This window comes from Cricetulus griseus, chromosome 3 (assembly GCF_003668045.3).
Source record: "Cricetulus griseus strain 17A/GY chromosome 3, alternate assembly CriGri-PICRH-1.0, whole genome shotgun sequence".
NCBI lineage: Eukaryota > Metazoa > Chordata > Mammalia > Rodentia > Cricetidae > Cricetulus > Cricetulus griseus.
The window spans coordinates 168,463,799-168,475,037 of record NC_048596.1 but is presented as its reverse complement, the minus strand read 5'-3'; the positions used below and the strand labels follow the sequence as shown (position 1 = coordinate 168,475,037).

Here is an 11,239-nt window from a genome sequence, read left to right as displayed (position 1 = left end):
TTGTGTATGCATGCATTTTCAAGTACTTTTTGAGATTGTTGTATTCTGGAGCTGTCATAAGTACTGGGAATACAGTAGAGAACAAAACAGAGCAAATGTCTGTCTTCAAGAAATTCACACTCTAGTGAGAGACACATGATCCACATATTCACAAGAACACAGATAATGGCTGGTCAGAAGGTGATACGGAGCATCAGAAACACTGGGGTGGGGGTAGTAAATGCTACAACAAGGTGCTTGTTTTTATTGGAAGATCATAGAAGTCTTCTCTGGGAAGGTGTATAAGCAGAGACTTGAAGGAGGGAAGGAGTCAGTCATCTAGATATTTGAGGGAACAGAATTGAATTCCAGGCACAGGCAGCAAGCAACCAGTACAAAGGCACTGAGGCTACTGCCTATTTGGCCTGTTGAAGAACTCTGAGAAGACAGAACAGCAGGAACAGCTATGCTGCCAGAGTCAACATACTTTAAGGAGAAGGGAACACAGATAACAGAGGTCTGGGATGCTGGAGAAGGGGCATAGACTTTCTTGAGCCTTGCAGTCCTTCACTGCAAGGACTCTGGTCTGAAGATGCTAGAAGGTGTTCGCTTCATTCTCACAGCAGCCCCTTTCCCAGGCACCATTCTTCGTTATAGTCACACCATCATTTTGTTCTCAAGGAGTTCAAAGCCAAAGGGTGATGGAGTTAGGGGATGCATTAGTTATTTGGCTCACTGCTGTGACAACATCCTGGCAACAGCAATGTAAGCAAGGAAGGGCTGACTTTGGCTCATGATGTGATGGCATATAGTCCACTGTGGAGGGGAACAGAGGTCAGCAGGAGCATGGGGCTGCTGGTCACATGGAGCCCGGTCAAGAAGCAGAGAAATGTGAATGCTGGTACTCAGCTTGCTGTCTCCTTTCTATTCAGTCTGAGAAACTGGTCCATAAAATAATGTCACCACATTCAAAGCTTGGCTTCCCCATCCAGTTAAACTTTTCTGGAAACTCTCATAGATGAAGCCAGAGGTGTGTTTCTATGGTGATTTCAAATGATCACACAGTACAATATCAGTACTCAAAGAGACTCCCTTGTGTAATAGTGACAGAGAAGATGACAGGAAAACTCTCCTCTATTGTCAATCAAGAAGGGACAGTGAGGTATGGAATTGGCAGGTGGCAGGTATCAGAAGCTCAGTGAAAGACTTTGACAACAAGGTGTAGAGTAAAGGACCCATGCTGCAAACATGAAGCCAGATTGGTGGATGAAGAAGAGATCTCCCAAGACCCTCTTTTCCTCTTCCTGAGACCATGCAAGCTCAGTGGTGAGTAAAGCAGGATGTAGTAACTGGTGAAGACCATGCTGTTCTTGCTATCTCCATGGACAAGGAATCAGAATCGTGGATCTAGGGGTGCAGACAGTATAGTCCTGATAGTCCTAAGTTGTAGCTCAGTAGCAGAATACGTGTTCAACACACACCAGTCCCAACTCAATCCTGAGCACCTAAAACCAAAGTGCAGTAGTTTTGAAGCTGCAAAATGACAATTGCTGTTGCTAAATATTCTTTTATACTATGTGAAGATGTGTCACTATGATTGGTTTCATAAAGAGCTGAATGGCCATTAGCTAGGCAGGATGAGGTTAGGAGGGACTTCTGGGAACAGAGAGGCAAAAAGGAGATGAGGTAACAAGTGTGTGGAAGAATGTATATTAAAAAATATGGGTTAATTTAAGTTAAAAGAGTTAGTTAGAAACAAGCCTAAACTAAGGCCAAATTTCACCATTAATAATAAATCTCCATGTCCTTTTTTGTGAGCTGGTGGCCAAAATGAAAGATCTATTACAAATTGCTTTGGCAAGAGTGACCAGGAAGAGGCACATCGTTTCTAGAAATTTTTCAAGTAGGCTTTGGGAAAGGAGGAGAGAACCTGGAGATGTGCCGGGGGTTGAGCTCTGAATCCCCACATGGATGGAAACTGGGACATCGGCCAGAAGGCCAAGGACTTGATGGTTCCCTGTGCTACAATGGGGCTCTCAGATGATTGGAACCATGGCTAAACAATCTCCATACAGTCCCTAGGATCTGTAGGGGCAGGTCAGGGCCAAAGTGGCAGCCCCTCAAAGACAGTCCTCTTCCAGAAGTCCAGAGGATGTGGAGAAGAAACAGAACTGTCTAAAGCAGCAAGTCTCAACTTGTGGGTCGCAACCCCTTTGGGGGTTGAATGACCTTTCACAGGGGTCATCTAAGGCCATCAGAAAACACAGATCTTTACACTGCAATTCATTAACAATAGCAAAATTACAGTTATGAAGTATCAATGAAAGTAATTATATGACTGGGGGTCACCACAACATGAGGAATTGTACTAAAGGGTCACAGCATTAGGAAGGTTGGGAACCACTGCTCTAAAGCAATATGAAATTGGAACTGAGTGTGGAAATGCATGATGGGAAACAGACAGGAAAGTTTGGAGTTCCTACAGTGAACAGAGAAGGGGTGCTTTGTGTGTGTGTGTGTCCCCCTCCACAAGCCTCCCTGCTCCAGAGCCCACTCTCCTTTTAGGATTGGAGATGTAGCTCGGCAGTAGAGGCCTTATCTGGTATACACAAAGCCCTGAGTTTGACCTCCCCTAGCATGGCAAAAATAAGTAAGTAAATGAAAACATCAACCACATACTATTCTGCACATGTCAATACTAGTACGAGAGAAAGGCAACTGTGCCCCTTATAGCCTCCAGTTGTAGGTAGGTCCTTAGGTCTGGCATACTTACCTGTCACCTGAGGACATTTGCCTATCATCCTTGTCCCTGACACCTAAAGCAAGCCTTCGCCTTCTCTATATTAATTTTTTCACCTTCATTCTGGTAATCAGGGCATCCAGCATTGATTGAGTAGAATAATCCAGCAAAAACAGGAAGTAGGGCATAATAAGGCTGAGTCAGAGAGCTCTCAACTTCGAGGACCTACAACACTTTTTGTTGGAGGGAGGGGCATTGAGACAGGATTTCTCTGTGTAGCCCTGAATGTCCTGGAACTCACTCTGTAGACCAGGTCAGCCTTGAACTCAGAGATCCATCTGCCTCTGCCTCCCAAGTGCTGGTATTAAAGGTGTGCATGCCCAGTTAAACTGGGGTTTCTGATCTTTTCCCTCTGTCCTTGTCGAGGGTGCAATGCTCCTAGGCTCCTTTGACAAGTGCATTATGTCATTATTCCCCTGTGGCCAGTCTTGCCCATAAGCCCCTCTGCTAAATGATCACCACATCCTTCAGATGCTGAAACATCTTCCAGCTTGCTCCAATTACTCTCTGCTCCTACCAGGAGTTAAATATTCCCATCATGCCTTGACCCTTTAGAACAACTCTGTGGTTGTATCATGAAACAGTGGCCAGACAGTTTAATTGAATCTTCTTATGTCAAGTGCGTGCAGACATCTGTGCAGAATAACAATGTGGAGGAAGCCCTTGCAGAGACTGTTTCTTCGCTCAAGTACTTCACTGCCATTCAGCGTCACACTCGCAGAAGGCATGCTCACTTTCCTCCGTGTCATACTGAAAAGCATCAGTTGGAATTGGGAGCTGGAGACACACTAGCAAGGCTGAGCTGGACTGGAGAGCTGGAGGTAAGCTCTGGGCAGATAGTCTGGAGAATTACCTCCCTCTCCTTTCTTCCCTACCTACATCCTTTCCCCTCTTGTCTCTGTAGGGCAGGCTTAATTCTGATGCCTAGGCAAACACTTGCCCCATCACAGGGTTTCTGATGATTCTGCCTCATGTTCTGGATCCAGTAGGCCATCTGGGCTCTGCTCTGGGGCTCTCCCACCCAGAGACCTAGGAGTAATAAACAGCCAGAATTTGACATGATAGACCAATAGCAGAACCAGTCACCATCACCCCTTAAAGCCTCTATCCTGAATGGTCATGTCACTTCTGCTCACAATTCATTGGCTGAAACAAGTCACATGAGCATACCTGTCAGAAACAAGCTTTTTTTTTTTAATATTTTTATGTTATATTCATTGCTGTTTTGCCTGTGTGTATGTCTGTGTGAGGGTATTGGAAAACCCCTGGAATTACAGACAGTCTTGAGCTACCCTGTGGGTCCTGAGAATTGAACCTGGGTCCTCTGGAAGAGCAGCCAGTGCTCTTAAGCACAGAGCCACATCTCCAGCCCCAGAAAAAAAGCTTCTTAAATCTATGTCCTGAGGATGAGCATGTTTTCCCTTCCAGTCCTAACACCACCACTATCGACTCCTCTATTCCATCGCTCTTAAGCAGAAGCTCCTGTCGGCTGTCTTGAAATTCACGCTCAGTTCTTCTCCCCCAATTTTCCTTCCATTCTCAGGTAAGAATGAGTCTTGTGTCATTGCCTTCTTCTCAAGCCAGTACCTTTCTCTAGTTCTCATTTGTTCTCGAACCCCAGTATGATGTCCTTCCTATGGCCACCCTTCCAGGACTCTCGTCCTAAGTGCTTGAGTCATAGGATCTTTGCAGTTGCATTGTCTCGAATGCACCCCATCCCATCACCTTCCCACAATGATTCTTCAGCTCTGAGTTGGCCATTCCTTTGTTCACAAAGTCCCAAGCACACATGTGTCCTCGTGGAACACAGAAGCTGGGGCAGTGTTTTCCCACTGTGTTTTCAGTTGCACGCCACTATAGTACTGGCCCAAGTGAGAGGTGTCTACATCTTCAGTGAGGTGAGCAGAGCATCGATGCTGCTTGCTGGGTTTGTAGGTATGCAGAATGCAGGAGTTATGGGGTCATGAAGCCTTACACTGAAGATCCGGAAAATAAGCTGGTGAAACCAAGCACTATAGTATATAGCAATGTTAGATCCTTTGCAAAAGAACCTGAGAGGTCCTTGCTTGTAACCCTGAAAATGAAACCTGAGTTGCAATGGAGACACCAGGACATATCACAAACATGGAACTTCTGCTGAGAAAAGGTGGCAACACTGCGTGGAGCTGCTTCAAGACAGAACTATACCTAAGCCTACTAGAGACCAGACTATGCTACCAGAAGACCTAAATGCTATAAATGAAGAGTTGCAATGGTATTTGCTCTGCTGGGGTTTGGTCTTGGCTGAACTTTTCTCCCTGTACCCCATTCCTCTTGATTGGGATATAAATGTTTCCTCTGTGCCATGAGACTGTGATTTTTTTTTGTTATCTCACAGGGGCTCATGGCTATGAGATTTTGGGGACTTTTGAAGTTAGATTAAATATATTACATATTATGAGATGGCCTTTAGCCTATGGAGGCCAGAGGCTAACTCTTAGCCTTGAGTGTGGACTATATCCTACAAGCTCATGTGCTTGAATACTCTGTACCCCTTAGGTGATGCTGTTTTTGAAGTTTGGGGAACCTTTAGGAGGTGGAGTCAGGTTCAAGGGAATGGGATGCTTAGGTCAGGGAGCCTTGTGGCCCCCAGTTTCCTTGCATGTTCTGGCTGCTTCCTGGTTCATCAATATGTGAACAAATCACTCACCCTCTTACCACCATGGAACTCTCTCACCCCACCATGAAATTGTGAATCCCCCAAATCAATTTCTCCCTGAAGTTGCTGCTTTCCAGTTATTTGTTACAATGATGAGAAAAGTACCTCATTCCTTCTTTCCCCATGACATGTTCACCTACAAATAGAGACACAGTATATACTCACAACTTTAATAGGTCATTAGCTGGGGTGGTGGAAAGTTGACGGGCTTTGATTTTTGTCCTTCATGTGTTGTCAATTTCAAATAAATTAAGTTAGTCCCAAGAAAACAAAGTCTGAATTTCACAATTTTCTGAGAATTATTGGAACCAGGTCTTCCACATGAGATATGAGTCTATAAATATTTTCAGTGCCTAATGCAGTAATTACATTTTGGTGCTGATACACATGTAAATGTTTTCATATTCCTACCACATGCATGTTGGAGTGTACACACATTTTTCTTTATTTTTTTTTCGTTCAGAGAAGCACATAAAATACAAATCTCTTTACTTCAAAGTCAGAGCAGAGGAGTTGGAGTTCTAAATATTTTCTGATTTGGAGTGGTGTTCCACGACACTAGCATGAAACCAACTCTTCATCAAAGTGGTTTGCTTCAATCAGGGCTGTACCGATGCGCTATAAATTATAAATCATATCTTCTGTTTTACATGGGAATGGAAGCTTGGAGGTGGCTCGCACTCCAACAGACGGACTTGAGGTAGTTTCATGTCCTCGGTTGCTTATGATTTGCTTCTAAGGTCATTTTCAAAGACTCTGCCATTAACTTCAGAGGCAACCCGGCAAGGAGCTTTCAGCAGCTAAGTATGGGTTTTGGCACGGGTTCTGATAGTTAAACAAGGCAGCGAGGAATCACAAACAAGGAGCCAGGAGGGACGAGTGGGAGGGAAAGGTGGCTGGGAGGGAATGGGGAGAGAGAAATGACACCCACCGTCATACTAGTCACCTCTCACTGGGTTCTTGGTTCCTTCCTGGACAAGAAATGAAAGGGAAGGAGTGCAGATCTGAGTAGTGACAGGAGTACCAGCATTTCAGTCTAACCTATGCTTCTGGTTTTCCCTGGGGCTGTGGGAAAGCTGAAGACCCCAGTCATCCATCACATTCATGGTCCCACCTTAAGTCCAGGATCATTTTATCTTGAAATGATCAAATAAGACAGCCCCCCCCCCCTCAGATTGTAGGTAGACTTGAAGGGTGTGTGTGTGGCTACCATCCAGCCTCCCACATCCCTTGAGCATGCTGCTGTCCTGGCTGTGATCTCTCTCGTGCCCAACTTGTACCTTCTCTTTTGAGAACAGCCCAGGTTGGTGTCCCATTCACAATCCCCCTGCCTTAGCTCCCTAAGTGCTGGGTTTTTAGTCCTGTTGCAATCACTTCGCACTTTCCCTGTGCTCTTTGGAGCCTCTGAATCTAGTATCTAAAGTGCTTGCTAATGGTTGGTACAGCCAGGATCCTTGGGACTCTGTCTGCTCTGACACCCCGAGGTTCTAGACACCACCGACAGTGCACATCATCTCAGTGAGGACCAAAGAAGCTTTGGAATCAGGTGGACAGAAGACAGTGGCTGCAGAGTATGTTATAGAAAACCAGGAGCTGATATGATAATGGTGGTGAGTATATCTGCGCACACGCACAGCCAGGAGTACACTTGTATGTGAGAAAAGACTGTTTGACCAAGCTGGATTCCTTGTCTATGTGCCTGGGCAAGGCATGGTTTCCCATATGTGTTCCTTCCTGCTGTGTTTTATTGCTTGGGGTGCCCATCTTCCGCTCTTGGGAGATACATTAGTAATCCGTGTTCCAGAGGTTTACTTTCAAAGTTTTCAATGACCTGTGGTTAAGTGAGATCCCAGAATATGAAACGGAAAATTACAGTAAAAAAAAAATTCTAAGTTTGGAATTGCGTGCTGTTCTGTGTAGTGTGATGAAATCTTTTACCACACCAACCAGGACATGAATCACCCCATAGCCTAGCACAGCATGCTGCATGCGTCACAGAGCTGTTAGTCACTCCCTAGCTGTCTCCTTCGTCAGACCAACTGTTGCATATCACAGTGCTGTGGAGCTGGTGATTCAGGTATGTCCTCCCAAGGGACAAAGAGTGAGTTGGGGGTATCAGTCATGTGCCGCACAAACACCCCACTTCTTTCTTCCATCCAGCACATGGTAGGTACTCCTCAAGCCCTTTTAAAGTTTTGGCACGGACAAGGGAATGTAAGCAAAAGTGATACATTACTTCCAGGAGGAAGCATGATTTTCTACCTCCTTTCCCCACTGCTGCAGAAACAGAAGCACCCATTGAACACCAGTCTCTGAATAAAGGAATCTGTTTGCAGAGCCCCCTGCTGGCCGGTGGTGGACACACAGTACAAAAGAGAAATCACCACACTGCTTTACATTTCTGAGCAGGCTTGTTACTGCAGCATGACACAACCTCTTCTGGCTAAATAAATAATGTACGTGACGTACTTGCTTTTGTAACTCCTATAACATATAGTGTCCGATGTTTAGTAGGTTCTCAATAATATTTGATAAATTAAGCAGTGAATGTAAACACATTTAGCTTGAAAAGGAACAGCCATCCATCACATATATAAACAAAGTAGCTGCTGTACTAAGGGGAAATGGGGTTTGGAATTAGATAGTGTAGATAGCGTTTCAAACTGGAACAAATGTATGCTTTAATCATACCTATCTCATTGGTAGGGTTGTGATTTAAACTATTGCCTTTAGCATATTTATTTTATTGATGCCTTAGTAATTAAAAAGAAAAGAAAGAAAAGAGAAAAAGAAGGCAGGAAAAAGAATTAGTAGTTGCTGGTGATATAAAACAAGGCAGAAGACTCAGCAGGTGGTAGAGATAACAGTTTTCTACTCTCAAGGCTTGACTTAATGTGAGAGCTTGCCCATTACTCACTATTCTTATCTTTTGACTCATCCCGCTCAGTTATTTATTCTCCAAGTATTTATTGAGCAGGTAGGTGCTGAGTCCTTGGCTAGGTGGCTGATTCTCTCCTGAAGCTCAGCTGTGTAAGGTGTTAAGAGCCAGCATAAGGACTGCCACAGTCAGCTCCAAAGATTGGTGGGAGGAGGAATCCATCAGATTTGGGACCAAAGACTTGCTTTGTTTCACTACCTTGTATCTTCTCATTCCATAGTTCTCCAGCCCTTCAATTTCCTTCCCTACAGCTGGTCCTCAACGCCTTTGTCTGGCACAGCAGCTCTCTGAGAGAGAGGAGAGGAATACATTGTTCCCATTTGTAAGGTGAAGAAACTGGCACCAAGAGAATGAGACAGAGGCCGAATGAAGACACTGTGGCCAGCAACTTATGCTCACTGTCAGAGGAGAACAGCTGCTCCAAGCAGGAAAGCTGGTCAGAGACTAGTGACTTCCTCACCTGGTGAAGGTCATTTGATGACTCAGTATCAAAGTCAGCACTAAAATGAAAACAACAATAACAAGAAAAGGTAACAATTGTTGGCAAGAGCCCTGTGTGTTACTGACAGAAAGTTAGATGGTACAGCCCCTGAGGATAAACGGTAAGGTGGTACCTCAAAAAATTAAACGTGACTTACCTGAAGATACAGAAACTTCATTCCCACCTGCCAGCGGGTCCAGAGGAACCAGAGAAGATATTTGTAAACCTACATTGTTAACAACGTTATTTACATTATCTAGAAGGCAGAAGCAACCCTTGTCCATAATAGGCAAACGGACACACCACATGGCATGTACACCTCCCAGGGAATCTCATTTCATTGTTGAAGGAAGAAAATGCCAGGGCACCCTGCAGCAGAAGGAACATGGAGGACACTGGGGAGGGGCCAGCTGGACCAGGATGAGACTCTACTTTGAAAGAAATGCCACAGAGCTTCTAGATATCAATCACATACAAGAGGCAGCTGAGGGGTGAGTTCAGCTAAATATCCCATTAAGTTGCCTGTGGTCTTCCCCTCCGCTGAGGAGGAGGGGAAAAAAGCATTGGGGGGAGAGCACTGGCACTTCAGTAATCCCTACAAAACTTGGACCTCCCGTGTAGTGCTGGGTGTAGGTAAGGCACAGGATAACTGGTATGGAAAGCAGTATGACAGAGCCTGAAAATTCTAAACACAGGACTGACAAGTGCTCTGGTGGTCTACCTCTGGGTTTCTAACCCAGACAATCAAGAGCAGAGATTCTGGAGGGCAGTCTCTGCACACGTGTTTATAATAACACCGTTCGCAATCGGCCAAAGTTAGAGACAACAGGACATCCATGGGTAAGTGAGGGGACATGCAGACTGTGGTAAAGTAAATAAATGACTAAATAAATACTATTTGCTTATTATAAATAGTTTTTTATAATAAAATATATTATAAATATTTTACTTATTATAGAATTATTTATTATAAAATGCTGGCATGTGCATTGAAAGGAGCCAGTCACAGCCAGTCACTGTGTGACTTCACATATATAAAGCTGAGGGTTAAACTCAGAGAGAGGTCAAACAGTGGTTTTTAAGGACAATGGGGGCTGAGACAGGCTGATTTACTGACTAAGGTTGCATGGAGAGTCTTTAAGTTAGGAAGATTCATGAAAGCTGTGGGTGGGTGTGGTGCAATGCCATGGAGCTGCTTCAATGTCTCTGAGTCTATCTTTAAGTAGTCACAATGGTAACATTTGTGTGGTGTGTATTTTGTCACAGAGGGAGGAAAGGAAAGTCTAGACCAAAACTCTCTAGGTTTTGCAGAACTTCCAGATGTGCACCCAATCCATCAGCCTTTTCCAAAGCAGGTTCTGATTGATGAGCTAGACCTCTTCCTGCCGACTGGTTTAAACCAATTAAATTCAACAGTCGGGAACACCAAGCAGAGACTTCCAAGACCCTCCCTGCTCTGCTCATGTAGATGAACCAGCCCTATCCTCTTGCCTGCATATCCAGGTAGATGTCTAGCAGCCCCGCACGCCACTTACACACAATCAATAGTGTCAGTGTTCACGCAAGCGGTTCTTCAAGCCAGAAGTCTGAGGAGGCAGGTGGGGAAGCTGACAGTGGGGGAGGAGGAGAGCCAGCCTACCAGGTATCTATTACTCAGGGAGAGATGAAAGAGGAGTCAGTGAGCCCTTTCAAAGCTGAAAACAGCCAGTATGGGTGGATCACACGGACAGACGGCCAGCTGGGCAGCAGGAATTTCTTCCAATGAGGTTGACCATACCAGGAAAACCTCTCTGAGCTGCTAGTGTTAATAGATTGTTAATGATTGATGCACGGGCCTTTTATGTCCCCAAATGAAAGGCAGAAACAGGGCCCTGACTTTGGCGTGGATGACTACCCCAGCACCGGTTCTCTAGCAAAGACGGAATTTTAAAACATTGATGTTAGCTGAGCTTGAGCGGAGCTACACCGCAGCTCATGGAGGAATGAAACGATCTTGTCTGGTGTTCGCCTTCCTTTGTTCTTTCACTCAGACATTAAAAATACAGCAGGCTAAAAGGAGAAAATAAATTTCAAAGACCCTCCTAGACGGCAGGCGCAAAGACAGGTGAGGTGTGCAGTGAGTTTGCTAAACAGACAAAGCAAGTCTGGGATGAGTTTTGGGTTCTTTGGAGACAAGCTTAAGTGTGCCTTGGCTCCTCGAGGCCTCCTTGGAGGATTCTCAGAGGCAGGCCTCGTATACCCACTGCCCTGTGTGCTGGGCTGGGCCTTTGATACAGCATTTCAGAGAGATGCCAGGCTTCCAGGCTTTTCTACACCACTCCAGGAAAAGAGTCTCCCTCTGTG

General features: G+C 45.1%; 2 long non-coding RNA genes across 8 annotated transcripts in view; one reads left to right on the top strand and one right to left on the bottom strand.

Annotated features, from left to right (window-relative positions):
• Positions 1-5,633: 5,633 nt before the first annotated feature.
• On the bottom strand, positions 5,634-9,193 carry LOC118238590. Of its 4 annotated transcripts, none has more exons than XR_004769263.1 (4): positions 9,054-9,193; positions 8,614-8,915; positions 6,409-6,448; positions 5,634-6,302 (listed from the first exon to the last, which is right to left on the bottom strand). It is a non-coding gene; the product is annotated as an uncharacterized LOC118238590 (long non-coding RNA). The 4 variants fall into 4 exon arrangements; XR_004769262.1 differs by having other exon boundaries at positions 5,634-6,448; positions 8,614-8,702; positions 8,815-8,915; XR_004769261.1 differs by having other exon boundaries at positions 5,634-6,448; positions 8,614-8,702; positions 8,876-8,915.
• Positions 6,446-11,239, top strand: part of LOC113834615 — a 44,474-nt gene continuing 39,680 nt past the window's right edge. The window contains exons 1-3 of one of the 4 annotated variants that reach the window (XR_004769257.1): positions 7,131-7,643; positions 7,761-7,933; positions 8,667-9,736. This is a non-coding gene — a long non-coding RNA (uncharacterized LOC113834615). The other 3 variants (XR_004769258.1, XR_004769256.1, XR_004769259.1) reach the window with 3 other exon arrangements.